The 26334-nt window shown below is 39.8% G+C and overlaps 1 protein-coding gene across 8 annotated transcripts in view; it reads right to left on the reverse strand.

The window, feature by feature from the left end:
- USP54 (ubiquitin specific peptidase 54) overlaps nucleotides 1–18950 on the reverse strand; it is a 131328-nt gene extending 112378 nt beyond the window's left edge. For 2 of the 8 annotated variants that reach the window (XM_061405309.1, XM_061405301.1), the window contains exons 1-2: nucleotides 18371–18950; nucleotides 8331–8372 (exon numbers count right to left, since the gene is read on the reverse strand). The gene's annotated coding sequence lies outside the window, so the exon portion shown is untranslated. Of the gene's footprint in view, nucleotides 1–8330; nucleotides 8373–17999; nucleotides 18208–18370 lie in introns of those variants that run through there. The other 6 variants (XM_061405308.1, XM_061405313.1, XM_061405310.1 and 3 more) reach the window with 6 other exon arrangements.
- Between the last annotated feature and the right edge of the window lie 7384 nt (nucleotides 18951–26334).

The raw sequence follows: 26334 nt of genomic DNA on the forward strand, positions 1-26334 counted from the left end.
AGGAAAGTACAGCACTTGTTACATGGCACCAAGCAAGAACAGGTAACTCAAGCTCAAAAGACCAAAACTCCCTGATGGCTTTCAGGCAAGGGTTTTTAAAGGCAACATTAGAATTGAGGGTTGCAGAGTGCGTGATCACCTTATGGACTTCTTTCCAATTGGTCGATGATGAGGTAACAGGATGACATTTTAGAAATTTTAATCATCAACCTTCTGGTTCTAATCAGTCTAGGGTCTGTGAAAAATTCTTAAAAAGATGGGACTACCAGACAACCTTATCTGCTTTCTGAGAAATCTGTATGCAGGTCAGGAAGCAACAGTTAGTACTGGACATGGAACAACAGACTGGTTCCAAATTGGGAAAGGAGGATGTGAAGGCTTTATATTGTCACCTGCTTATTTAACTGATATGCAGAGTACACTGTGCGAAATACCGGGCAGGAGGAAGCACAAGCTGAAATCAAGATTGCCGGGAGAAATACCAATAACCTCAGATACGCAGATGACACCACTGTTATGGCAGAAAGCAAAGAAGAACTAAAGAGCCTATTGATGAAAGTGAAAGAGGAGTGAAAAAGCTGGCTTAAAACTCTCAACATTCAAAAAAACTAAGATCATGGCATCCGGTCTCATCACTTCATGGCAAATAGATGTGGAAACAGTGACAGACTTTATTTTCTTGGGCTCCAAAATCACCGCAGATGGTGACTGCAGCCATAAAATCAAAAGCTACTTCCTCTCTGGAAGAAAAGCTATGACCAACCTAGACAGCATATTAAAAAGCAGAGACGTTACTTTGCCAACAGAGGTCTGTCTAGTCAAAGCTATGGTTTTTCCAGTAGTCATGTACAGATATAAAAGTTGGACTATAAAGAAAGCTGAGGGACAAAGAATTGATGCTTTTGAACTGTGGTGTTGGAGAAGACTCTTGAGAGTCCCTTGAACTGCAAGGAGATCAAATCAGTCAATCCTGAAGGAAATCAGTCCTGAATATTCATTGGAAGGACTGATGCTGAAGCTGAAACTCCAATACTTTGGCCACCTGATGTGAAGAACTGACTCATTGGGAAAGACCCTGATACTAGGAAAGATTGAGGGCGGGAGAAGAAGGGGACGACAGAGGATGAGATGGTTGAATGGTATCACCGACTAGATGGACATCAGTTTGAGCAAGGTCTGGGAGCTGGTGATGGACAGGTAAGCCTGGTGTGCTGCAGTCCATGGGGTTGCAAAGAGTCAGACATGACTGAGCAACAGAACTGAACTGAATCTAAGGTCTAGTGCTTATGGTTAGTATACAGTCACCATTCTACATCTGGGTGGGGATTTTAGTTTCTGCAGAGCATCTCAAAGATATGTGTCATACTGTTACGTATATCCCTTCAGGAGGAACTAAGAGTCCTGTGATTCTGTTTTATCACTGAACTATGGTTTAAGCTATCATTACTTTTTTTGCTTGATTGCTTTTCCTTTGTTTCTGCATTTCCTCATTTCTCTAATTAATAACTACTTGAGTCTGCTCTGTGGAATTCTGCCTCCTAGGGAAGGCCTAGGAGACTAAAACATTTTCTACAAACAAGAAACAGGGGTTATGGAAGCGCTTTGTACTTGGTAAGGCCCCACAGGGTCCTGCTCGGTTTCAATATAGTCGGTGACTTTAAGTCAAAACCAACAATCATTTACTGTTTCAAAAATCTTAGGGCCCTTATGAATTATGCTAAGTCTACTCTGTCTGTATTCTATAAATGGAACAACAAATGGACATAAACGGTAGGGACCTAACAGAAAGAGAAGATATTCAGAAGAATACAAAGAAGAATTATACAAAAAAGATCTTAATGGCCAGGATAAACACAATGGTGTGATCACTTACCAGGATGTCAGGAACCAGACATCCTGGAGTGCGAAGTCAAGTGGACCTTAAGAAGCATCACAACAAACAAAGCTAGTAGAGGCGATGGAATTTCAGCTATTTCAAATCCTGAAAGATGATGCTGTTAAAGTGCTACACTCAATATGTCAGCAAATTTGGAAAACTCAACAGTGGCCACAGGACTGGAGAAGGTCAATTTTCATTCCAATCCCAAAGAAGGGCAATGCCAAAGAATGTTCAAACTACCACACAATTGCACTCATTTCACATGCTAACAAGATAATGCTCAAAATCCTTCAAGCTAGGCTTCAACAGTATGTGAGCTAAGAACTTCCAGATGTATAAGCTGGAAGTGAAAAAGGCAGAGGAACCAGAGATCAAATTGTCAACATTTGTTGGAACACAGAAAATGAGTTCCAGAAAAATATCCACTTCTGCTTCACTGACTACACTAAAGCCTTTGACTGTGTGGATCACAACAAACTGTGGAAAATACTTAGAGATAGGAATACCAGACCACCTTAGCTGTCTCCCGAGAAAACTGTATGCAGGTCAAGAAGCAACACTTAGAACTGGACATGGAACAACACACTGGTTCAAACTTGAGAAAGGAGTACATCAAGGCTGTATATTGTCACCCTGTTTATTTAACTTATAGCAGAGTACATCATGCAAAATGCCAGGCTGAATGAAGCACAAGCTGGAATCAAGATTGCCAGGAGAAATATCAATAACCTTGGATATGCAGATGACACCACCCTTATGGCAGAAAACAAAGAGGAACCAAAGAGCCTCTTGATGAGGGTGAAATAGGAGAGCAAAAAAGCTGGCTTAAAACTCAACATTCAAAAAACTAAGATCATGACATCTAGCCCCATCACTTCATGGCAAATAGATGGGGAAACAATGGAAATAGTGACAGATTTTATTTCCTTGGGCTTCAACAAAATCACTGTGGATGGTGACAGCAGCCATGAAATTAAAAGATGCTTGCTCCTTGGAAGAAAAGCTAAGACAAACCTAGATAGCATATTGAAAAGCAGAGACGTTACTTTGCCATCAAAGGTCCATATAGTCAAAGCCATGGTTTTCCAGTACTCACATACGGATGTGAGAGCCAGATCATAAAGAAGGCTGAGTGCCGAAGAATTGATGTTTTCAAACTGTGGTGTTTGCGAAGACTCTTGAGAGTCCCTTGGACAGCAAGGAGATCAAACCAGTCAATCTTAAAGGAAATCAACCCTGAATATTCACTGGAAGGACTGATTCTGAAGCTGAAGCTCTAATACTTTGGCCACCTGATGCAAAGAGCTGACTCATTGGAAAAGACCCTAATTGGGAAAGATTGAAGGCAGGAGGAGAAGGGAATGAGAGAGGATGAGATGGGATTGTATCACCAACTCAACAGACATGAGTTTGAGCAAACTCCAGAAGATGGTAAAGGACAGGGAAGCCTGACGTGTTGCAATCCATGGAGTCGCAAAGAGCTGGACACAACTGAGCAACTGAACAACAGTACTCTGTCTGTGCTCTGTAAATCGAACAACAGAGCCTGGATGACAGCATATCCGTTTACATGGTTTACTGAATATTTTAAGTCCTGTGTTGAGACCTATAACTCAGAAAAAAAGATTCTTTGCAAAATATTGCTGTTTATTGACAATGTACCTGGTCACCTAAGAGTTCTGATGGAGATATACCAAATTAATGTTTTCATGCTTGCTAACACAACATCCATTCTGTAGCTCATGGATCAAGGAGAAATTTTGACTTTCAGGTCTTATAAAAACAGGAGGGAAGGAAATAACCTCTAAAAGAATGACACAGCCCTTGAGGATAAGACACAAACTGGTCAGAACCAGCTAGGTCCAAGATGCAGAAGATTTGATTTTCATGAATCTTGAGCCTCATTATATGCTCACTGCAATATTAATACATTAGCATCTAAATGACACACCTACAGTGTCATTGGTGTCATGACACTTTGGAGGCTAACCATAAAAGGTCAAAAAGTGAGCAGTGGCCCAATTCCTGGAAATCTCTGCCCCTTCCCCAAAACCTCCCACTCCTTAAAACTAACCACACACTCTATCTGTGGAGAGTGTTTCTCCTAAGGCCATTCTCATCTCACCTTTTGAGATGGATTGTAGTCTGTCTATGGACTGTATATTTAGATAAATCCACTTCCTATCTATCACTCTGTCCCTCACTGAGACATAGAGAACCTGAGCTTTATTAAGTTCTGAGACCAGGCGTGTGATCTCAATTAAAAGACAGTGGGATCAGGTCTCAATCTGGGTGGGCAGTTTCATTATTATTTAAGAAACACATTTTGTAAAGCCATAGCTGCCATGCTGCTTGTATTGCTGGTTAAGTGATAGAATTTCTGTCATGTGGGAAGCCCAGGTTTGACTCAGAATATACTGCACATCCCTTTAGGGTTTCTCCGATGGCTCGGCAGTAAAGAATCCACCTGCAGTGCAAGAGATACCGGAGATGCAGGTTCAGTCTCTGGGTCGGGAAGATCCCCTGGAGGAAGAAATAACAACCCACTCCAGTATTCTTGCCTAAGAAATCCCATGGACAGAGAAGCCTGGCAAGCTACAATCCAAAGGGTCACAAAGAGTCAAACACAACTGAGCACGCATACACACAGCTGCTATAGACAGTAATTCCTCTAATTGATCTGGACAAAGTCAAGTGAAAACCTTCTGGAAAGCACACTCTTCATTCTAAAAGCCATTAAGAATATTTGTGAGGAATTCTTTGGTGGTCCAGTGGTTAGGACTCTCATTGCCAGGGGCCTGGGTTCAATCCCTGGTTGGGGAACTAAAATCCCACAAGCCATGAGGACTGATCAAAAAAAATAATAATAATAATAATAATATTTGTGATTCATGGGAACAGGTCAAATATCAGGAGTTTGGAAGAGGTTTATTCCAACCTTCATGGATGACTTTGAGGGGTTCATGATAAAACTTGAACAGATAAGGAGTTACTTCTACAGATGAGCAAAGAATGTGGTTTTTTGAGATGGAATCTACTCCTAGTGAACATGCTTGAAGACTGCTGAAATGACAACAAAAGATTTAGAATACTGCATAAACTTAGTTCATAAAACAGTGGCAGGTTTGGAGAGGACTGACTCCAATTTTGAAAGAAATTCTACTGTGGGTAAAAGGCTATCAAAACAGCATTGCATAGTACAGAGAAGTCATTTGTAAAAGGAATAGTCACTTGGTGTGGCAAAGTTCATTGTTCTCTTATTTTAAGAAGCCATCACTACCACCCTAAGCTTTAGCAACCATCACCTCGATGGCCTGATGGCTCAGTCTGCAGCAGACCCTCCAACAGCAGAAAGATTACAATTTGCTGAAGGCTCAGATGTTGGTTAGCATTTTTTAGCAATAAAGTATTTTTTAACTAAGATATATATATTTGGGGGCGTTTCTTGGTGGTCCAGGGTTAGGACTTTCACTGCCATGGTCCTGATTGAATCCCTGGTCAGGGAACTAAGATCCCACAAGCCTGAGAGCACAGTTAAAAGAAGTGTATTTTTTAGATATAACGCTATTTCATACTTAGGTGACTACAGTATACTGTGTATGTTTACAGTATATTATATAGTAAACTATATTTACTCTTATATCCAGTGGCATACAAAAACTCAGTTGACCCGCTTTATTGCAGTATTCTTTTTATTGTGGTGCTCTGGAACCAAACTGCCTGGAAATATCATTACTAAAATTTCCTGAAAAAAATGAAGATTTAACCTAAAGGTATGCAGTCCCCAATACTAAGATGAGAGCTTAAAAAAGAAATAATTATTATTCTTCACATTTAATACAAAGTTTGAAATCTGCATTAAATTGTATTAGCCCAATTCCTGAGGTTTATTTAGAAAGGGTGGAGATAAGGAAACTATAATTAAAAAACTAAGAAATAATCCTTCAGAGGAAGTATGTGCTTCATAGGGTTATTGTAAAGAATAAATGAATCATTGCATGTAAAGTTTGAGCAGAGTGGCTGGTACATGGTATTGCTCAACAGAAGTTATTGTTGGAGAAAACCTTCTCCATTTTCTCATGTCCCCATTTTTCCCTCTTAAGCCAACATCATCAAAATTAGTTTGACTGTATTTAACACAAACATGTACAAAATTTAAAACATGGGTTTGGGTGGACTTCAGGAGTTGGTGATGGACAGGGAGGCCTGGCGTGCTGTGGTTCACGGGGTTGCAAAGAGTCGGACACGACTGAGCAACTGAACTGAACTGAACTGACGCAGTTCACAAAGTGATTTTTACAATCACTATAACTTAATACTTACAACAGTTCAATGAAGAAACAAAGGAAAACTAAAATTTGAGTGCCTATTACATGACAGCTACTATACTGAGAATTAACTTGTAGTATTTCACTTAATTTGTTCAGGTAGGTTATTATTATCCTAATTTCACAGATAAGAGAATTAAGGTTCAGAAATATTTAGTAGTTTGACCAACTTCACACAGCAGCATTAAATTGAAGGGCTGAGATTTGAATTCTGTCTAGCTCCAAAGTTCATATTCATATGACTAAAAACTATTTTCAGCCCTATAAGAGTTTCTCATTCTCTTATTCAATTATTCTTTCATTCACTCCTTCACTCAATCAAACAATTCAACAGTGCCAGCACACTGCTGTAAGCTACCAATACAAAAGTTAATAAAACAGCATCTGCTCTCATAGCCTAGAGGGTGTGTATGTCTGAAGGAGGGATGGATGAACACAAATCAACCAGAATACAATTAAGAATTCAATAATAGTAATATAAGCCAAATGCTACTGAAATATGGAGGTTAAATACTAGCTTAGGGGAATAAGAAAAAGCACCATAGAAGAAACAGTTTCACCTGAAATTTTTAAAATATGTGATTACAACTTGATAAAGAGCATCTACACAAAAGCCTGCAGCTAACATCACACTTAAAGGTGAAATAATACTTTCCCCCTAAGGTTAAGAAATATACAACGAGGCTGTATATTGTCACCCTGCTTATTCAACATATATGCAGAGTATAGCATGGGAAATGCTGGGCTGGATGAATCACAAGCTGGAATCAAGATTACCAGGAGAAATATCAACAACCTCAGATATGCACATGATACCACCCTAATGGAAAAAATGAAGAGGAACTAAAGAGACTCTTGGTGACAATGAAAGAGGAAAGTAAAAAAGCTGGCTTTAAACTCAATATTCAAAAAGAACTAAGATCATGGCATTCAGTCCCATCACTTCATGGCAAGTAGAAGGATAAAAAGTGGAAACAGTGACAGATTTTATTTTCTTGGATTCCCAAATCACTGTAGACAGTGACTATAGCCGTGAAATTAAAAGATGCTTGCTCCTTGGAAAGGAAAGCTATGACAAACCTAGGCAGTGTATTAAAAAGCAGAGACATCACTTTGCCAATAAAGGTCCATATAGTCAAAGCTATGGTTTTCCCAGTAGTCATGTAAAAGATGTGAGAGTTGGCTGAGTGCTGAAAAAATGATGCTTTTGAACTGTGGTGCTAGAGAAGACTCTTGAGAGTTCCTTGGACTGCAAGGAGATCAAACCAGTCAATCCTGAAGGAAATCAACTCTGAGTATTCTTTGGAAGGACTGATACTGAAGATGAAACTCCAATATATTGACCATCTGATATGAAGAGCAGACTCATTGGAAAAGACCCTGATGCTGGGAAAGACTGAAGGCAAAAGAAGGGGGAAGCAGAGGATGAAAAGATTAAATAGCATCACCAACTCAATGGACATGAATTTGAGCAAACTCCAGGAGACAGCAAAGGGCAGGGAAGCCTGGAATGCTGCAGTCTATGGGATCGCAAAGAGTCAGACATAACTTAGTGATTGAACAACAACAAACAGGAACAAAGCAAGGAGGTCTGCTGTCGTTATATTTAATATCAGCAGTTCTAGGCACTGTAATTAGCAAGGAAGAGGAATAAAACACATACAGATTGCAAAGGGAGAAATAAAACTCTATTTGTAAATGACATAATGTCTATATAGACAATCCCAAGGAATATACAAAAACACTCCTAGAAGTAATAATAAGGTCACGGGATATAAGATCAACACACAAAAATCAATAGATTTCTATATACAGTTGACCCTTGAACAATACAGGGGTTAGGGAAGCAGACACCCTGAGCAGTGGAAAATCCCTACATAACTTTACAGTCACCCGCCAGTATCCATGGCTCCATACCCCGCCATTCAACCAAAGGAAGAGTATGTAGTATTACAGTATGTATTTTTCTCTAAAAATCCATATATAAGTGGACCTGTATCATTCAAACCTGTGTTGTTTAAGGGTCAATTGTACTAACAAAAGATGTGCAGAAATCAAAATTAAAAACATATTACCATTTACAATCACTCTAAAAAATTAAATACTTAAGTATATACACTTACCAAAAACATGTACAGGGTCTGTATGCTGAAAGTTAAAAAATGCTGAAAGAAAGATATCAAAGAAGACATAAATAAATAGGCTTGTTCATTGACCGGAAGACTCAACATGATAAAACTGTCAATTCTCCCCAGATTAATATATAAGTTTAATGCAATTCCTATCAAAATCCTAGTAAGGCTTTTTTAAGACTTAAACAAATTTATTCTAAAATTTACATGGAAAGGTACAGACTCTAAAACTGCTGAAACAATCTTGATAAAGAATAATAAGTGGAAGGAATTATTCTATCCAATATCAAGCTTATTACAAAGCTCTAGTCATCAAAAGAGTTTGATACTGATACATAGATTAATGGAACAGAATGCTACTGCTAAGTAACTTCAGTCGTGTCCGACTCTGTGCGACCCCATAGACAGCAGCCCACCAGGCTCCCCCATCCCTGGGATTCTCCAGGCAAGAACACTGGAGTGGATTGCCATTTCCTTCTCCAATGCATGAAAGTGAAAAGTGAAAGTGAAGTTGCTCAGTCATGTCCGACCCTCAGAGATCCCACGGACTGCAGCCTTCAAGGCTCCTCTGTCCATGGGATTTTCCAGGCAAGAGTACTGGAGTAGGGTCCCATTGCCTTCTCCAAATGGAACAGAATAGAGAACCCCAAATTAAGGACCTACATAAATATTCTTAGGGCTTCCCAGGTGGCTCAGTGGTAAAAGAATCCACTTGCCAATGAAGGAGACAGTTTGATTTTTGACAAAAATGAAAAAACAATTTAAAGGAAAAAGGAAAACCTTTTCAACAAATAGTGCTGGAGCAACTAAAATTCCATTGCAAAGAAATTAATTAAACTTAAACTTCATACCTAATATAAATATTAAATCAAAATTATCAAGAACTTAAATGTAAAATATAAAACTCTTAGAAAAAAATATAGACGAAAATCTTTGTGATCTAGAGTCAGGCAAAGAGTTCTTAGACTTGACACCAAAACCTTGATTCATAAAGGAAAAATCGATAAATTGGACCTCATCAAAATTAAAAACTTTTGTACAATAAAAGCTGAGGGGAAAGATTGAAAAGAAAAGCTATAGACTGGGAGAAATTATTTGCAAACCACATATTCAACAAAGAACTAGTACTCTGAATATACAAAGATCTATCAAAACTCAACAGTAAAAACTCAAACTATACAATTAGAAAATAAGTACAAGACAAAAGATCCCTCACCAAAAAGGGTATACAGTTGGCAAATAAACATGTGAAAAGATGTTTAACATGTTTAAAGATGTTTAACAGCCACTAGGGAAATGTAAATCAAAACCACAAAGCCAAGACTCGTGGGACACTGGAGGCTCCCAGGTGCAAAACTTAAGGAGGCCCTCACTCTCAAGTAGGGTTGCACTTACACAACCCTAAGAGTGAGTACCTCCTTAAATTTTGCACTTGCACAACCCTTAGTATTCTTATTTTGTGAGCTAAGCACTTCATTTGCCTCATTCATAATAGCCAAAAAGCAGAAACAATCCAAATGGATAAAAAAGAATATGCTTTATTCATATAAGGGAATACAGAATATTTTTGGTGATAAAAAGAATGAAATACTAATACATGCCACAACATGGTTGAACCTTGAAAATACTATGCTGAATGAGAGAAGTCAGTCACAAAAGACTATATATTGATAGTTTATGATTCCATTTATATGAAATGTACAGAATAGGTAAATCTACAGAGATAGAAGTAAATTAGTAGCTCCTAAAGGGGAGGAAAGGTTGAGAAGGAGAATGACTGCCTATGGATATAGTTTCTTTGGGGGGTGATAAAAATGTAATAAAATTGATTGAAGTGACAGTTGCACAACTATGAACATACAGTAACTTTTGAATTGTACACTTTAAATGAGCCAATTGTATGACATGTGAGTTATATCTTAATAAAATTTGTTTTTAAAGCAGATGTTTAACAACTGTCCATTGAAATAAAGCATAAAAAGGATGAAAGTCATTGTGAAATAAGAACTCCAAATTTAATTTTTTTAAAAGCAGTTGTTGATTCTTTTCATGAGTTGTTAAGAGGAAGCACAGGGAAAACAATTCTAAATCAGACTTCTATACTTTGCCCAATTAAAATCATAATCAGAGTTTGGTTCATAAAGACTTCCTACTCAAAAAAAAAAAAAACTTCCTAGTCAAAATAACTTGCTAGAGGGCAATTTGTGACTTAAACAGTGGTCTTGACTTATAAACCATATTCATGTATGTGTCTGCTATAAACTGTCAATTTAAAAAAGATAAACAACTTATAAATATACTATATGGCACTGTCTCCAAAACAAAAATAAATAGAATTTGGATAGCCTTTTCTATAGATGTATTCTCTAAGGGGAAAGGCTGAAAACTGAACCTCAAACTGAATTCTGCTTTCCCACTAATTCCCATTAAATATAAAAAAAAAAAGTGTTCATATTTTTAATACTGATAAACCAACTTAAACACTTTAGTGAAGGTATGATCAAATAGGTGAACGACTCAGCATTAACTTGGACATTAGAATTTATTCAGTATTATTTCTTCTGGGAATAATACTGTTTTACTAGCAGCTAAATACTTAAGTACTTTATATGATTTTCCTAACTCCATACCCAGCCGTTCCGCCTCTTTCCAATGCTCAGCAATGTATGTCTGGAAAATCCCTTTACTTAATACCCACAATTCCCAGAACATTTTCCTCTGCTTCTGCCCTCTCTCACCTTTTATTTGATGCCTTCACTTGCAGGTACACCCAAACTTTAACAGAACAGGGAATTATCTGCAGCTATCAGTAATGGACGGAGAAGGCAATGGCACCCCACTCCAGTACTCTTGCCTGGAAAATCCCATGGATGGAAGAGCCTGGTAGGCTTCAGTCCATGGGGTCGCTAAGAGTCGGACACGACTGAGAGACTTCACTTTCACCTTTCACTTTCATGCACTGGAGAAGGAAATGGCAACCCACTCCGGTGTTCTTGCCTGGAGAATCCCAGGGATGGCGGAGCCTGGCGGGCTGCCGTCTATGGGGTCGCAGAGTCGGACACGACTGATGCGACTTAGCAGCAGCAGCAGCAGCAGTAATGGAAAAGTTCTAGAATGGGATGGTAAGCTATACGTGAGCAGCAATTCCTAGGTTTTTCTCTACCTTCTGTACTTGGCCATTTTGACAGTCTTTAAGGCAGATACTCTTATTCAGATACCTATTCCTCTCAAGTGGTGCCCAACAGAACTTTCTGCACTAATGGAAACGTTCAGTATCTTCACTGTGTAATACAGTAGACACATGTGACTACTGTGTACTTGAAATGTGGCTGGTACAACTGAAGGACTGAATTTTTACTTTAATTTTAAAAGCCACATGTGGCTAGTGGTCTGCATACTGAACAGCACAGCTAGCCGAGATTCCTGCAGAGAAGACAGCTAGTGCCGTAATGCTAAACCCCTTAGCTGGTGTCCAGACACCCAATCAGGATCCTGCTAGTCCTGTCTCCTGGAAGATGTTCCCTGCATCCCCCAACTTGATGAGATGACCCTACATAATGAATAAATAAATCATCTCGAACCACAGTATGAGTATCTGCCTAATTTTCTATAGCTCCTACCACCTCAACTCCTGCTGCTTTGAGCTTGGAGTTACCACCTTCCTTCAGATACTGCACATTTGATCACTGTTTCTCAGACTTTAAGGTATTTATGAATCACCTTGGGATTTGGTTAAGATGTAGGTTCTAATGTGGCATTTCTAACATGCTTCAAAGTGCTTCTATATGGTTTAACCCTAGGTTCTTGGTTCTCCTACCCCCTGATTTGAATGGTGTTACTGATGGGTCAGCAGCAAACATTAATTCAGATTTCCTAAATATAACAGTACGCTTTTCAGTCATCAAATATTTGTACCATGTAATACAGCTGCACAAAAATATCAATTCTGAGCAGTTGATGTTATTTGATGTGACATACGTTTTTTTGAGCACACTCTTTTACAGAGGTGGCTACGACAATGAGCTAAAGATCACAATTCTAATAACTGAACAACTGGTAAAGGAACCAAGGTTTGCTTGATTCCAAAGCTCACGTTCTTTCTGCTATGCCAACCTTCTCCTCAATGCTTAACTCAGGAATGTCCACATGTCGGGATTTCCCTTCAGAAGAGAGTCGTGGAGGAACATTGCTCCTGAAAAGTTATTGCTTCTCCCCAGGCATAATAATAATCAGAAAAACCAGCTTCTTCCATATGTATGATTAAATATCAGACACCACTAATATTTATACATTCTATTGTAGATTTTCAACCCGACCAATTTTATTTAGCTATCCTCTCCCCAGCTTTTTTGTTTTGGCCGAGTGGCATGTGGGATCTTAGTTCCTGACCAGGGATTAAAACCATGCCTCCTGCTGTGGAAATGCAGAGTCTTAACCACTGGACTGCTAGAGAAGTCCCAAGAGCCTTCTTAAGAAAGTCCTCAAAGTCCAGAGGCCATTATGAAAAAGATGTGACTTGTATTTTTTGTGTAAAATACAAAAAATTTAGTATATCAATAGGCACAATAGATAATGCAACACACTGGAGAAAATATGCATAATAGATACTAAAATACGTATCTGTATCTATATACATATAAAGAGTTCTTAGTTCTTGTTAATCAACAGGTAAAAGAAAACAATCCAATTAAAAAATACATAAAGAACAGAATAAGCAATTTAAAAAGACAGAAATAAACAGCCCATCAAACAAAAAGATGCTCAAACTAAAAAGTAATCTGAAAACTACAAATTAAAATGTAAAAATCCGCCTGTTACATTAGTAAAAATGTACAAGACTGATATTCAGTGTCAGAGGCACTTTCATAAACTGCTGGTGGAATAAAGAATGGCACACAGGCTGTCTGAAAGGCAAACTGGCTGTATATTTCAAAACTAAAAACATGTAAATCTTTTAAACAACATTTCTAGGCACCTATTCTAGAGGTATTATAGAACAGTTGCACAAGAGACAAGAATATGGGATGTTCATTTCAGTGTTCCCAATCACTGCAAAAATCTGAGACAACTTAAATGTCCATAGATAAAGAAACAGTTAAATAGATTATATACATTCAAACGGAAATACAATCAGCTGTTAAAAAGTACGCACTGACAGGATGAGATTTCAAAAGCATATTGCTAACTTTAAAAAAAGCTGCAGAAAAAACATCATTCCACTGACTTTAAAAAGATATATATAGACATAGAAATTATAAATAGAAATTGCATATAATGCATAGAAAAAGAACTGGAAAATTCACCAAACAGGATAGTTCTGGAAGTGGAACCTTTGCTTCTTAGCCTCCATATAAAGTTATTATTATTTTTAAAGAATGTACTCTTTTTTCTCTTTCTTCAAATCAAGTATATAGTTTAAACATCTGTAAGATTTTTAAATGTTTTAAAAAAGACAAACAAGGTCAACAAAAAATGTTTAATTTGCAGTTTTCAGATCACAGGAGTCTACGCATCTTTTTTTTTAATTGAAGGAGTTATTTTACAATGGTGTGTTAATTTCAGCAAAGTGACTCAAATATAGGTTGATAGGGAAGCATATATCAGACTGTTTTTCGGAGTCTTTTCCATTATAGGTTTTATTCCAAGATTTTGAATATAGTTTCCTGTGCTATACAGTAGGTCCTTGTTTTATTTATTTCATATATAGTAGCGTGTCTGTTGGAGAAGGCAATGGCACCCCACTCCAGTACTCTTGCCTGGAAAATCCCATGGACAGAGGAGCCTGGTAGGCTACAGTCCATGGGGTCGCTAAGAGACACGACTGAGCGACTTCCCTTTCACTTTTCACTTTCACGCATTGGAGAAGGAAATGGCAACCCACTCCAGTGTTCTTGCCTGGAGAATCCCAGGGACGGGGGAGGCTGGTGGGCTGCTGTCTCTGGGGTCGCACAGAGTCGGACACAACTGAAGCCGACTTGGCGGCGGCAGCAGCGGCAGCAGCAGCAGCAGCAGCAGCAGCGTGTCTGTTAATTCCAAACTCCCTCCACTCTGCCTTCTCCCTTTGTTAGTTTTCTATGTCTGAGAGTCTGTTTTTTATTTCTTTATTGGATATTTCTATTTCTCTCTGTGAAACTGCTTATTCTACTCTTTGCCTAATTTGTCATTCAGTCACTAAGTCGTGTCCGACTCTGCAACCCCACGGACTGCAACACACCAGGCTTTCTTGTCCTTCACTATCTCCTGGAGTTTGCCTAATAAAAAAAATAAATAAATACAGGAAAATGTTCAACCTCACAGGTAATCAAAGAGACTGAAATCTAAAGTGAGATATCACTTTTCACCTACCATGAGAGTAAATCGTTTCTGGTTTGTTCAATGTCTATTTACTATTGCTAATATAAATGCTGAGAAAGAAATACTTTTTTCCAGTGGATAAAACCTTTCCAGAGGGTGTGTGTAGAAAAAGTCTCAGGCTTTCCTGTGGTGGGTGGAGTTAAAGAAAAGCTTTTAGATCATCATCCTCCTAACACATCATCAAATGCTTTCAGTTTTCAACCCTTCTGGAGAAGTTCCCTTCTTACCCCTCAAGGCTCTTTCTCATCTCATTGTCTTGCTCTAAACCTTTCTTGGAAAAATGTCTCAATGCCTCAAAAATAACTCACATAAAAACATAGGCACACAGCCCACTTAGTTAAAAGGTGTTAGAAAACATGAGAATCTCATTCACACCCACGTGCTATTCCAGCTAAAATCTATATAGAGGGACTGATGCAGAAAGTCAACTCAATGGGAAAAAAAAAAAAACCACTGACTCACCTTCAAATCTGCATGTATTTCTTAAAAACACCTAGGACACTGCAGCTGTGTGACTCTAGGCAAGTCATTTAAAAGTTCTCAGTTTCCTCAATATAAAAGGGAGACATAAAATTTGAATTTCAACCAGGAAATCAGAATTTGGACTTTGGAATATAGTTTTAAAAATCTGAAAGCAAATATTTGTGCGTGTGTGTGTGTGCATGTGCGCAAAGTCGCTTCAGCCATGTCCGACTCTTGATGACCATTTGGACTGTAGCCCGCCATGCTCCTCTGTCCACGGGATTCTCCAGGCAAGGATACTGGAATGGGTTGCCATGAGCTCCTCTGGGGATCTTCCCAACCCAGGGATCAAACCCACATCTCTTATATTGGCATTGGCAGGCGGGTTCTGTAACACTAGCAAAACCTGAAAGCAAATACACCAAAAAAAAAAAAAAAGCCCCGAACTGCAGCAGTCTACAAAAATGTTTGCCTAAATCCCTCAGTCTGCTGTAATAACAGTTGCCCTATATATGAATATAGATAACCATTTCCACTGTCAAAATCATCAGTTTCTGGAAGCTTACAGATGTTAACAATTGCTTATTATAACTATTTCCCCAAGCAAAGCTCCCTATACAATTATACACAACATGAATATGGTAATTTACTCAATTCTCTGTACAATACAAACCTCATATTTAGCATCATGCTAATATTCAAATTAGTTCCCCCATAGTGTAAATATTTGAGAGAGCAAAATCTATGAATAAAGAGAGATTGAATTTTAGTCTTCTGGCCAATTCCATGTTCAATGTCTGGCCCCCTATCCCCATTCCAAGGTTCCTTTACTGCAAAAAGAAAGGAATCCTGCTTAGGTTTTCAGTTGCATAGATTTCCAACTCCAGTCCCTAATCTCCCATTTACTAGCTTCGTGATATTAGACAACTGCCTTAATGTTTTAAGCTTCAATTTTCTTATCTTTAAAATTGAAGTATTAGTATCAGCTGAGTATTGTTAAGATAAAATGAGAAAATTGAGGTGGGAAGAGGGGTGGAAAATAAATAAATGAAATGAGATAATGTGCCTAGGACATTAATAATCACTCAATGAATGATAGCATTTATGCTTCTTATTACTTTTATTGACTTAAGAATGTTCAGTGATGTTTAAGAATACTTTTAAAAGACTATTAAATTATGAACTGACCCCTTAATTTTTTCAAGCTTCCATTCTAATTTTATCTCTTCTGAAAAACATAATATGTTTTATTAATGCATCATAATTTAGAATTTGCTTAATATTTTGTAATTTTTTAAATAGTTTTTTCCATTTTATTCTTGTCAACTATTGTTGACAAGTACTCCCTAGGGCCAGAATTTTGTTTCATAAGCCTGTGTTCACAAATGTATTGTGTTTACTACACTGTAATGATTTGCTACTCTATTTTGCTCTCTGAGCAATTTCAAGGCAAAGAGCAAGGCTTACTTGTATTTGTACCCAGAAGGCTCAGTTATCAAACACAGAGAGGTCTCAATGAATGTTTGTCGAAAGGATAAATGAATGAATTTATCTTTTCCCCCAACCCCTGCAATGCCTTGCACAGTACTCTACACATAATAGGAACTCAGTAAAGCTTCTTAATGGATTCATGGAGAAGTCTTTTGGACTCAACCACATAAAGCTTTATCTTGCCTCAGAAAATCATTTCAACTTTAAAGATTAGCTACTAACATTACAAATTAAAAGTTTTAATCTAACATATATCAAATAAATAGGTTCAATGACTAACCACAACAAGGCTAGCTCTAGAAGGATTAAAATCCATTATTCTAATTAATGAATTTGTGAACTCAACATGGAAAAATCCAGTTACATAATCAAAAGAGAGGTTATGCTTTTGCAAATTTAAACGTACCAAAAATAGTGAGAAAAAATTATCAGAAAGCTTGCATCTGTAGATAAAAATGAACAAATTATTTTTCATGCCTGAATTGAAACCACTGTTTTCATTAGAAATAAGAAAACTGGTCCAAACCTGTCTCTAGAAAACACTCCTTGAGACTCAGTGTAAATGCTTTGCCCTCGCAGTGATTTTAACTCCTAGAAGCCTTTTATTTCCAGACTGACGGATATTCAAAACTCTGTCTCCTAAAATAAAAATTCGTTCATTTCTTAAAAGGCAAAGAACCTGAACAGACACAAGGTTTTATATTCAAGTAACTAAAACTATCCTTAGTGCTCAGCCTGGTGCTTCTGCAACAGAAACATTTTCTTAGTTTTAAAATCATATTCATGGAAGGTTTAAAAGTCGTACTACACATTCTTCACTGTATGATCTAAACTGAGTTTACACCGCATATATAATCTCATAAGTACACCGTAAAGAAATTCTACACTTGAATGAATCTGGAAAGAAACGTGAGCTTTGCACACACCCCCTTCTTCCAACTCAATACGCACATCTTAGTTTTTTTTTCTCAAGAATTTCTCTCTCCCGCCCCCATCCCACACGTTATTTCAGAGCAGCAATCATTCATAACCCCACTCATAGTCTCTCCACCGAAAGAACCTTTCCAACTAATACTATTTCACCCAAACCCTCCATTCACATCTCAGAGTCCGTGGGGGATTTCTTTGGAAGGGGCGGGGGGCGGTGAAGTTCCGGCACGCCACCATTCCCGCCAAGCCCTTTAGAAGGAACCAGGTCTTAGCGCGCAGTCCCGGACTAGTGTTAGGCGGACCCCAGTAAACTGCGAAGGTCTGACACCGCACCCGCCGCTCCACCCCCCCACCCCACCCCCGCCGCCTCTCCGCCAGGGCAAAGCAAACCGGGCCCAATCTCTGGGCTCCCATTCAACATACCCTCCTCCTCGCTGTACCCCATTTCTTCCCACTTATTCCTCGGTGTAGCCCGGTCTCTTTTTTCAATTCTGACTCCCCATAACCATCTTGCTCCCAACACACACACCCTTCTATACTCCTGCCCCTGCCCCTTGAACCCTTCTACACCCGGGTCCCTCCCCCTTGGACCTCGCGGCAGCTCCAGCCCTTCCCGCGTGCCCTGGTGCAGACCGGCGCCCTGTCCTTATAACCACTGGACCTGGGTCCCACCCAACACGTCACACGAGGGCCCATTTCTCCCGCGACCCGACCTTCCCCACCCCCTCCCTAAGCGCTACCCCCCCAGCACCCTGTTACCTCCGGCCCCGCCCCCCTGAGGGTGTCGCACTCACCGCTTCTGCCGCCGCATCCTTAACCGCCGCGGCTGCTATAGCTACAGGGAGCCAAGGCAACCAGCTCTCGCGACAGTTTCCACAGCTACGGCGAGAACAGCCGAGAAGAGCCTCTCGCAAGAAAGTAAATGAGTCAGGCTCGAGACGGCTAAGTATATCTCGCGATAGTGTTGTGTAAAATGGCGGCTGTAAGGCGCTTCGGGGGTGGCCCGGAAAGGTTTGGAGGTAGGCGAGGGCGGGAAAGGATCTTGAGCTGGCGGGAGAGTCGGAAAACTATTGTAGGTAGGACGCAGGAACGGTCCCATCTGAGGAAAGTTAGTATGGCGAATCCTACACTGGAATAACTTTAGGGATGTGGCCGTCATTTCCCAGTGTCTCAGACTTGGAACAGTGTCACCTTTAACTGAAGTTCCGTCTTCCTGGTATTTTCTTTTTGCGTGCCCAGTAGAGATGGAGCGAGCAAGCCAGAAATTGATCTTTCCGTATCTTCGTTAACCTTTCTTCAGGAAATTCATCCGTTCTTCCCCTACCCTGGTTTGGAAAGGACATTTGACTTAACAGAAATGTTTATGTTTATATACTGGTGCCCCGCCCCCATCAATTCTCCCTACCAAAATAGGAAATAAAAGTTTGTTGTTGTTTTTAATCGAGCATAAGCACAGGTGTTTGGATGCGGAAGGGGGCCGCGTTGGTGCGTGATCTGAACTTTGCAGTTGCTTGCCACCCTGTGGGCACATCCTTAGTTGATGACTCTCAACACAGTTTTAAGGGCTTTCTCTCCTGGTGGCGCAGACGGTAAAGCGTGTGCCTGCAATATGGGAGACCCGGGTTCGATCTCTGGGTCAGAAAGATCCTCTGGAGAAGGAAATGGCAACCCACTCCACCCTTGCCTGGAAAATCCCATGGATGGAGGAGCCTGATAGGCTACAGTCCATGGGGTCGCAAAGAGTCGGACACGACTGAGCGACTTCACTTTCCTTTCCTTTCTCTACTCTCAGAAAGCTGTAAATGCAGACTGAGTAGGATCTGGAACAGAAGATGGATATATAAAGAACGTTGTTCAGTGAGAATAAAAGGAATAAATGGAGAACTCATTCTCTTCTCTCCAAGCCCCTGAATAGCTCTCATAATCTAGACCAGTGCTGTCCAGTAGAAACATACTGTGAGCCATAACATGCAATTTAAAATTTGTAGTAGCCACATTTTTTTAAAAGAAAAAGGAAATTTAGTAATCCACATAATCCAACATATTCAAAATATTTCGACATGTAATCAATATTTTGAAATTTCTAAAAATATTTATTTTTGGCTGCATCGGTTCTTAGTTGCAGCACATAGGATCTTCCTTGCAGCATGCAGGATTTTTTGCTGTGATGTGCAGATTCTTTGTCTCAGGGCCTGGGCTTCTCTCTGACTGTGGTGCTGCCCAGGTACAGGAGCACAGAGGCTCAGCAGTTGCCTGTGGGCAAGCTTAGTTTCAGCATGAGGGATTGTCTCTAGTTGTGGCCCACCAGCTCCAGAGCAAGTGGGCTCAATAGTCCTGCAGCATGTGGGATCTTAGGTCCCCAGCTAGGGATCCAAATGGAGTCCCGTGCAGTGGAAGAAGTTTCTACTGGAAAGCTCTAAACCCTGCACTAGATAATGCATTATCTGAGTGACTTTAGGAGCACAGTATTATGGGCATGTGGTTTATGTAAAAGAATCCCTGAAGTTGCTAACTCAAATGACTGCAGAGCCTAGGAGACTGACAATAAAAGATGACCTGGTATAAAACATAAGGTGGTAGTGGAGCATAGACGGCAGCCCACCAGGCTCCCCCGTCCCTGGGATTCTCCAGGCAAGAACACTGGAGTGGGTTGCCATTTCCTTCTCCAATGCATGAAAGGGAAAAGTGAAAGTGAAGTTGCTCAGTCGTGTCCGACTCTATCGACCCCATGGACTGCAGCCTACCAGGCTCCTCCATCCATGGGATTTTCCAGGCAAAAGTACTGGAGTGGGGTGCCATGGCGAGGGCCCACTAAAGACTACAAGCTTCTATTTCAAAGGGAGGTTTCCTGAAGCCATGTGGAAAACAGCATGGAAATTCCTCAAAAAATTATAAATAGAGCTACTATATGATCCAACAATTCCACTCCTGGGAATTTATCTGGAGAAAATGAAAATGCTAACTAGAAAAGATATATGCACCCCTACGTTCTTGACAGCATTATTTACAGTAGTTAAAATTTAAAGCAACCAAAGTTCCCATCAATAGATGAATGGATAAAGAATGTGATACATAAATATTATATATATATATAATGTATATATAATGAAATATTACTCAGACATAAAAAAGAATCAGATCAGATCAGATCAGTCGCTCAGTCGTGTCCAACTCTTTGCGACCCCATGAATCGCACCACGCCAGGCCTCCCTGTCCATCACCAACTCCCAGAGTTCACTCAGACTCACGGCCATCGGGTCAGTGATGCCATCCAGCCATCTCATCCTCTGTCGTCCCCTTCTCCTCTTGCCCCCAATCCCTCCCAGCATCAGAGTCTTTTCCAATGAGTCAACTCTTCGCATGAGGTGGCCAAAGTACTGGAGTTTCAGCTTTAGCATCATTCCTTCCAAAGAAATCCCAGGGCTGATCTCCTTCAGAATGGACTGGTTGGATCTCCTTGCAGTCCAACGGACTCTCAAGAGTCTTCTCCAACACCACAGTTCAAAAGCATCAATTCTTCAGCGCTCAGCCTTCTTCACAGTCCAACTCTCACATCCATACCTGACCACAGGAAAAACCGTAGCCTTGACTAGACAGACCTTTGTTGGCAAAGTAATGTCTCTGCTTTTGACTATGCTATCTAGGTTGGTCACAACTTTCCTTCCAAGGAGTAAGCGTCTTTTAATTTCATGGCTGCAGTCACCATCTGTAGTGATTTTGGAGCCCAGAAAAATAAAGTCTGACACTGTTTTCACTGTTTCCCCATCTATTTCCCATGAAGTGGTGGGACCGGATGCCATGATCTTCGTTTTCTGAATGTTGAGCTTTAAGCCAACTTTTTCACTCTCCACTTTCACTTTCATCAAGAGGCTTTTGAGTTCCTCTTCACTTTCTGCCATAAGGGTGGTGTCATCTGCATATCTGAGGTTATTGATATTTCTCCCGGCAATCTTGATTCCAGCTTGTGTTTCTTCCAGTCCAGCGTTTCTCATGATGTACTCTGCATATAAGTTAAATAAACAGGGTGACAGTATACAGCCTTGACGTCCTCCTTTTCCTATTTGGAACCAGTCTGTTGTTCCATGTCCAGTTCTAACTGTTGCTTCCTGACCTGCATACAAATTTCTCAAGAGGCAGATCAGGTGTTCTGGTATTCCCATCTCTTTCAGAATTTTCCACAGTTTATTGTGATCCACACAGTCAAAGGCTTTGGCATAGTCAATAAAGAAGAAATAGATGCTTTTCTGGAACTCTCTTGCTTTTTCCATGATCCAGCGGATGTTGGCAATTTGATCTCTGGTTCCTCTGCCTTTTCTAAAACCAGCTTGAACATCAGGAAGTTCACAGTTCACATATTGCTGAAGCCTGGCTTGGAGAATTTTGAGCATTACTTTACTAGCGTGTGAGATGAGTGCAATTGTGTGGTAGTTTGAGCATTCTTTGGCATTGCCTTTCTTTGGGATTGGAATGAAAACTGACCTTTTCCAGTCCTGTGGCCACTGCTGAGTTTTCCACATTTGCTGGCATATTGGGTGCAGCACTTTCACAGCATCATCTTTCAGGATTTGGAATAGCTCAACTGGAATTCCATCACCTCCACTAGCTTTGATCGTAGTGATGCTTTCTAAGGCCCACTTGACTTCACATTCCAGGATGTCTGGCTCTAGGTCAGTGATCACACCATCATGATTATCTGGGTCGTGAAGATCTTTTTTGTATACTTCTTCTGTGTATTCTTGCCATCTCTTCTTAATATCTTCTGCTTCTGTTAGGTCCATACCATTTCTGTCCTTTATCGAGCTCATCTTTGCATGAAATGTTCCTTTGGTATCTCTGATTTTCTTGAAGACATCCCTAGTCTTTCCCATTCTGTTGTTTTCCTCTATTTCTTTGCATTGATCGCTGAAGGCAGCTTTATCTATTGCTATTCTTTGGAACTCTGCATTCAGATGTGAGATCTTGTAATTAGTAACAACTTGGATAGACCCAGAAGGCATTATGCTAAGTGAGATAAGTCAGACAGAAAGACAAATACTGTATGATTTCACTTAAGTGTGAAGTCTAAAAAACAACAAATGAGCAAACAAAAACTAGAAACAGTTACAGGTACAGAGAAAAAACAGGTGGTTGCCTGACAGAAGGGTGGTGGGGAGAAGAAAGAGAGGGAGACTAAGGTACAAACTTCCAATTGCAAAATAAATGTCACTGGTATGAAATGTACAACATAGGGAATATAGTCAATAATTGTGTAAAATCTTTTTATGGTGACATCGTAATGACTTACTGTAGTGATAATTTTGCAATGTATAAAAATATCAAATCACTATGTTGTATAACAGGAACTGTAGTGTTATAGGTTAATTATACTTCAAAGATAAACTCATAGAAAAAGATGAGATTTGTAGTTATCAGAGGTAGGGAGTTGACAAGGAGTGGGGAATTGGATGAAGGTAATCAAAAGGTACAGACTCCCAGATGTAAGAGAAATATGTACAACCTGATAAATGATCGACACTGATGTATGTTATATATAGAAGTGGTTAAGAGAACAAATCCTGTGAGTTCTGATCACAAGGAAAAAACATTTTAATAAAAATAAAGGAGTTCAAAACTCTCCTGAATTTTAAAACACAATGATGGCAAGCAGAAGATGTCTATAAGCAATATGGACAGTTAGATCTTCTACCAGAATGTGGCCTCTGTGAACTGTGGGATTCATATGAATGAAACATTTTTGAAGAAACGATGTTTTAACATAACGATGTTCAGGCAAAGGGATAGCGAAACCAAAATTGAGGATTTGACTAGATTTCTGGCTAGATACAAGTATGCACTTTAATACATTAAACCACCACTGCAACTTCTAATGATAATTTGATTTCTATATAGACTTTTCTACTAAGAAGATGGCAAATAGATGGGGAAACAGTGACAGACTTTATTTTTGCGGGCTCCAAAATCACTGCAGATGGTGACTGCAGCCATGAAATTAAAAGACACTCCTTGGAAGGAAAGTTATAACCAACCTAGACAGCATATTAAAAAGCAAAGAGACATTACTTTGCCAACAAAGGTCCGTCTAGGCAAGGCTATGGTTTTTCCAGTAGTCATATGGATGTGAGAGCTGGATGAGGAGGGAGGTGGGAGGAGGGTTCAGGATGGGGAACACATGTATACCTGTGGTGGGTTCATTTTGATATATGGCAAAAGCAATACAATATTGTAAAGTTAAAAAATAAAATTAAATTAAATTAAAAAAAAAAAAAAGCTCAGCGCCAAAGAATTGATGCATTTGAACTGTGGTGTGTTGGAGAAGACTCTTGAGAGTCCCTTGGACTGCAAGGAGATCCAACCAGTCCATCCTAAAGGAGATCAGTCCTGAGTGTTCATTGGAAGGACTGATGTTGAAGCTGAAACTCCAATACTTTGGCCACCTGATGCAAAGAGCTGATTCATTTGAAAAGATCCTGATGCTGGGAAGGACTGAAGGCAGGAGGAGAAGGAGACGACAGAGGATGAGATGGTTGGATGGCATCACCAACTCAGTGGAGATGAGTTTGAGTAAACTCCAGGAGTTGGTGATGGACAGGGAGGTCTGGCATGCTGTGGTCCATGGGGTTGCAACTGAGCAACTGAATTAAACTGAACTGAACTAAGAAGATAATGTCTCAACCAACCTGGGCTCCCTGTAAATTAATAGGTTTACATCAATATTTCAAATATTCTGAGATTGGAAAAATTAAATTTTTAGGTTTTCAGAGCTGTGGACTATTAGGCCTGGGCATTTTTTTTTTACCTCAATTTTAAGGATAGGCATTTAATAGTTTTATAGTTGACAGGGAAATCTCTTTGTCACCTGAAAGTTCCTATTTGCTTTTGTATCTCTGATGCCTGATAATAGTACCTGGTGTATAGTAGGCATTCAAGAAACATCTGCTGAAGGAATTAGTCCTTAATTTTGGGGGAGGGCTCACAGACTTCTTTAAAAATGTTTTTAAATTTTATTTTATTTATTGGCTGTGCGAGGTCTTAGTTGTGGTATGTGGGGTCTAGTTCCCTGACCAGGGATTGAACCTGGGCCCCCTGCATTGGAAGTGAAGAGTGTTAGCCACTGGACCACAGGAAAGTCCTTTACAGACTTTTAAACATGAGAATCTGATAAAAGTTATGAACCTTTATTCAGGTCCTGTCTGTTCCATGCCCATATTCCCTCAGCCTATCCTAGAGTTCACTAAAGCTTTGGCAGATAAATCCTATACAAGCCCATAGCTTTCTACTTTAAACACCTGAGTATTCTCCTTGCCTGAAAATGTCAGCAGAGTTAACATTCCCCATAGCAATCTATAACCAATGAGAGATGGGATTTGATAGCTAAATATTCCAATTTCTACCCCTCCTCAGTGAGGCAATTGTAAAGTATGTTTTACTATAGTATTTCTCAAAATTTACTAACACATAAAAATCACCTGGAGAAATTAGTAAGACATAAATTCTTGAATTTCCGTATTTTTTGGCCAGAGTTTGCAGGATCTTAGTTACCCAACCAGAGATCGAACCCAGGTCCCTGGCAGTGAGAGCATCAAATCTTAACCTCTAGACAGCCAGGGAATTCCATTGAATTTGTGATTTTAATCAAACTTCTAGGAGAAAATGATACTGCCAGTCCATGGACCACACTTTAACATCTTTTCTCAGAGTTGCCAATGAGAATCAGCCCCATTTATCCAAAAGATATTTATTGGCCTTCTTTTCACTCCCTTACATTGCTTAGATTCTTGGATCATCTCCCAAATTTACTACTTGCATCCAAATCTTTGTTTCAGCGTCTACTGAAATCCAAACTATGACAACTCTTCTTACAAAAATGCATATAGAAATAGTTTTGTGTATTACTTAGAAGTATGGCTTCCCTTGTGGCTCAGCTGGCAAAGAATCGCCTGCAATGCAGGAGACCTGGGTTTGATCCCTGGGTTGGGAAGATCCCCTGGAGAAAGGAAAAGCTACCCACTCCAGTATTCTGGCCTGGAGAATTCCATGGACTCTATAGCCCATGGGGTGGCAGAGTCAGACACAACTGAGTGACTTTCATTTTCACTTCACTTTAGAAGTATGAATCCTCTGAAATTTATTTAGGTTATAAAGGAAAGTGACCGGAGTAAATATCATGTGACTCTAGGTCCATGAAAACTGAATGAGTCTAGGCAGAGTCTAGGAACTTACTGTAATCATTAATGGCTCATGGAATGAACTGAATTCAGCCAGCTCTCCTTAGAAGTTACTTCCCCAGATCCTAGTAAGTCATCTCTTTATTTTTCCTGGTCTGCATCAAACTCTTATTTTGTGAAACATAAGAGTAAATCTGGGACTCTAAAGAAAATCCATGCTGACTTCCTTGGTGGTCCAGTGGTTAAGAATCTGCCTTGCAATGCAAGGGACACCAGTTCGATCCCTGGTTTGGGAAGATACCACATGCCAGGGAGCAAGTAAGCCCGTGCACAACTACTGAGCCAGTGCTCCAGAGCCCGCGAGCCCCAACTACCGAGTCCACGTGCTGCAGCTACTGAAGCCCAAGTGCCTGGAGCCTGTGTTCTGCAACAGAAACCACCTCAATTAGAAGCCCACACACAGCAATTAAAAACAGTCCCCGCTTGCTGCAACTAGAGAAAGCCCAAGTATAGCAACAATGACCCACCACAGTCTAAAAAATAATAGTAATAAATAAATCTTTAAAAAACTTGAAAGAAACCCCATGCTTGAA

Source organism: Bos javanicus, chromosome 28 (genome assembly GCF_032452875.1).
Source record: "Bos javanicus breed banteng chromosome 28, ARS-OSU_banteng_1.0, whole genome shotgun sequence".
In the NCBI taxonomy this organism is placed as follows: domain Eukaryota; kingdom Metazoa; phylum Chordata; class Mammalia; order Artiodactyla; family Bovidae; genus Bos; species Bos javanicus.